Source organism: Vicia villosa, linkage group LG7 (assembly GCF_029867415.1).
Source record: "Vicia villosa cultivar HV-30 ecotype Madison, WI linkage group LG7, Vvil1.0, whole genome shotgun sequence".
Taxonomy (NCBI): Eukaryota; Viridiplantae; Streptophyta; class Magnoliopsida; order Fabales; family Fabaceae; genus Vicia; species Vicia villosa.
In genome coordinates this window covers 4,536,654-4,541,047 of record NC_081186.1, presented here as the reverse complement: position 1 = coordinate 4,541,047, position 4,394 = coordinate 4,536,654, and the positions used below count along the sequence as shown (strand labels likewise).

At 36.3% G+C, this 4,394-nt stretch overlaps 1 pseudogene; it reads right to left on the bottom strand.

The window, feature by feature from the left end:
* Positions 1–648: 648 nt before the first annotated feature.
* LOC131616910 (metacaspase-5-like) lies at positions 649–2,498 on the bottom strand (annotated as a pseudogene).
* Positions 2,499–4,394: the final 1,896 nt, after the last annotated feature.

Here is a 4,394-nt window from a genome sequence, read left to right as displayed (position 1 = left end):
AAAATTGATATAAGTTTTCATCCCATTCATTTGTCAAAGTCAATCAAGAAACTAACCTACTGATATAATTCACAGGTTTAGCATGGGTTCAAGAAATTGATGATGACGTGTGATAGTAGACTTTGCTCACATTTTTGTTTTAACTAAGTTTGAAGCCTCGCATTTTCTTTATAACAAAGTTTGAAGCCTTTTTGATAGTTGCTTGACGTCTCCAGTATTCACTGTCCTCTGCAAGTCAACAAGGCAATTAATGTTTTAGGAAAAGGCTCAACCTTGATGCTGAATTTTTTGGGAGGAAAAGATTCATCCTCTGTGCCATTCAACACAATTGTGCAGTCTCATTTAGTTATCAATTTTTTTTATCTCCCATTTTAGCATATAATTCGATTTTGTATATTTGTAAAAGATAATTCACTAGACAGTAGATGGCTAGGCTGTATTAAATAGTCTAGTCTTGAAAAGGCTGCTATAATCACATAATCCAGTCTGACTTTGAACCAATTTGTATCAAATTTATCAATGATTATTAATATAATAGTTGAAATACATATTTTTTTTTTTTTTTTAATATTTTTTATATTTATAATATAAGTAAATATTCCTTTAGAGCAAATACTGATTATCCAAACAAGTAATACAACTGTATCATACAGAAACACACCAATTGCAATTGTTCAACTGCATCTCACTCGCCAAGTTTGAAAAAAATAAATACAATGCAAATTTTGCATCCACAGGAGGGGAACACTCATTATTCTCTTCGTCTGCATCAGAACTTATCAGCACACGAATGGTTCATCAACATGGTGATCACTGCAGTAGAGTCCAGGCTTTTGAGTGAATCCGGCCTTCTGTAGCTTCTGTCTAGCCTTGTGAACAAGCTCTGAATATGTAACTGAACCATCAGTACTCCTCAATTATAGCTTGTATTGCATTACTGAAAGCTCCATAAGCATTAGCTGCATTTCCGGCAGGACAAGCATCTGCTGAAGTCTGGTCTGTCTGACAGCCGCTCATCAGAATCCCCACCGCTCGGCATACCGCGCTTTGATGATCCAGCATACACTTCATGTTTACTTCCCACTTCTGTCTCCATGGCAGGTTTTGCATATCCCTCATCATTCTCATCCAGCTTTTTGCTTGAGAAACTGTTGGGCAAGACTACCCACCATTCCCAGTAATCCCACCATGTTCACCTTCACCACCTCCTTGTTGGAGTTTGTTCAGGATAACCTTCATAAACTTCTTCACTTTAGGGCTAGCATCTTCCCCAAAAACATCAAAAAGGGTAGGTCTCAGTTTTCCAACATCTATATCATCTTTTCCAGTTTTCTGCTTGAGTATCTCAATGAGGGTTGAGAGTGGCAGAGACTTATTCTTTACATAACCATATTCCCCATGTGGGAGTTGGCTGTCCCCATCTTCAGCTTCTGCATCTTCTTGATCCCTGTGTGCATGACGGCGCAATCCCGAAGGGACGTGAAATCCCCTGGACTCAATGGCATCCTCAACTTTCCTATGCAGAAAGCTTGAGAATCCAAAGCCAGATCCAGATCCAGATTTTTCCTCTTCTCCTTCTCCTTTTTGTGCTCTCCTCCTATCTGCTCTTTAGCTTCTTCAATTAAGCCACCACTATGGCAAGAATCAGATACCAATTGTCAGCCTACATCCTCTAGGAATCCCATTCACAAATTCCTTGAAATCATCATCTGCAGACACAAATTATCACGTCAATTCAACACTGTTCTATTCTACCTCAAATAAAGACCCAATACTAACTAATAAAACTAACAAGAAAACCAAAATAATGATGACAATCAAGGATGAGAATAGAAAAAATTATGAACCAACCAGAAACTATCAATACAATTTTAATAATCAAATCGAACAAGAGTTATCTGGTGATTCCTTATCATCAAATCAAATCAAACCAAACCAAAAGATACACTGAAATAGTATATCTCAATCTCAAGACACTTTTTGTCAAAAAAATATTAATCTTTTGTTAATCTTAAACTGAAAGATCCAAAAGCAGAGAAAAACATTTAAATAGAGAAAAAGATAAAAGAAATAAGAATATGCTATAATATAATTGGAAAGTTTTGGTTACAAACCAGTGATGAGATTCATATCAGAAGGAACGATACATTCATCAAAACCAGTATCATCATCCTCTCCAGTTTCAGCAGGAAGACGTGTGCCATGTCCACTATAATGAACGAACAGCACATCTCCTTCCTCGGCGGATCGGATCAACTTGGACAGCACACGACGTATGTTCTTTCCTGTCGGCTCCGTGTAGGACGAATCGGGTGTCGATCAAAACGGTGATGTCGTCTTCGGAAAATCCGTATCGTTGGATCAAGCATTTGTGCATCCTCCAGACATCGTTGACACATCCTCGTAACTCTGCTTTTGTTCCAGGATAGTTGATCCCAATCAACACAGCTTTTTTCGCCATTTGATTATACAGTCTTTTGTTGGATCTAAGAACAAGATGAAGATAAAGGTAGTTACTTGGACTATTTTCTTGCTCTCTTTTTTAGATATCTTGCTCTCTTTTTTTAGATATCATTCATTGATTGATACACCAACACTCTATTTGTCATTCTATTATGTTGTATTGTCAATATATTATATATATTTTTTGTTTTTTAATTGAAATAAATGTAATAATAAAACTTTTTTTTTTAATAGTTACTTGTTTTGTTCTTTTGTAACTGCTTCACTGACAATTAGTATTCATTCATTTTTTTGGGTTTGATTGGTGACGAATGGATGACTTGTTGGATTGGAAGATGGGTGGTGCGCACGGTTTTTTTATGGCTCAACCAGTAATAAAATTGTGCCTAAAATTACGCCTACGTTCAAAATTGAAAATGATTAAGATTGAAGAAATAATAAATTGTTTGTATTGATTTTAATTAAAAATAAATATAGATACCATAAAATATTATAGAAATAGAAATAAAAAATTTATAAAATAGTCTTGAAATTAAATATATAATATAACATAAAATAATCGTAATTGAAGAATGAGAAAAATAAAATTAATAAGTTAGGGCTATTTAAAGTCATACAATATGATTTTAAAGAGGTCTTTTTTGATATTAACTATTAGTTGTTAATTAATTTTGCATGAAAAATATATGAGTACATTATTCATTTTTTTAAATAAAATTGTTAAAAAAGTAATAAAATATTTAATCAACATAAATAAAAGCTTCATTACTAAAAATTGACAATATAGGAAAAGTAGTAGTACATATTGGAAAAAGTAAAATTGATACATACATTCTTGTATGGTCAAAAAGTACAAGTGTGTGTTTCTTCTGCAAGGGCAGGGAGACTCAGAGATTTTAGTAGGTTTATAATGCTATATGGTGGTTAGGCCTTGCCCCCGATGGCGAGAAGCCTTGTATAGTGATGTTTTACGATGGTTTTAGGGGTCCTGCTACGTGAGGTGAGAGACTCTGTAGATGAACAATGTGCTCAAGTATAAGCTTATTATGATCTATCCCTCATCACTTGGGGAGATAGTATTTATAGAGGTCTCTTGGGCCTAGGGTTCGGGTAACGCTGAGTGGCGACAAATGCTCCCTCTTGATCACGAGAAGTTCTTGACCACCTATCCTTTAGGGGACAGAGGATGAATCCCTTTTATTTGACTAACAACGCAACATAATCAGTGATAAAGGCGAGTCTTTATGTTACCACTTGGGTGATACAACTCTTGGGAAAGGACGCCCTAATTTAGGATGCTCACAAATATAAAACTACATTGTCCCTCAAGCACGAGGGCTTTGCTAAGGACAAAGTGTTTTTAAGACCTTTTTTCGTTTACAGGGTGCTCCTCGTCCTAGTGGGTCTCTTGGAAGGAGGCGACCATGCATTAAGAGGCGAGTCCTCGGTCGAAGACGACTACTTGTTAAAGAGCGAGTCCCTCAACTTGAGGCAAATATTTATTAGGGGTAGGCCCTTCAGCTGAAGGCGACGCTCCTTAAATGCATGGACTTCAGAGGGGGATGTCTTATTTCTTCAGATTAGACCTTGAGACGCTTATCACTATTGAAAGCTTGGAGTGTTTTAGTGGGAGACAGAGCATGGGTGCAGGTTAATTCACCTTAAGATGGTGTTTTTGAGGAAAACTAACTTGTCCTTGTTTCTTACACGCGTCTTCTAGGTGTAGCGATTTTCCCACTTCTCGTGGTAGATACTTCATTGGGTGACAGTATGGATTGTTCCATTGGGGTTTCCCTTATATTATTTTTGGGCACCCTTTTTCTTCTCCTTTGCCATTTCATTTTTTCCCAAAAGAATGTATCAGGGTGGAAACATATTTTCTTAAGTTTCTCTGCTCCCAATGATCATGGGAAAGAAAACCAAACCTGTTA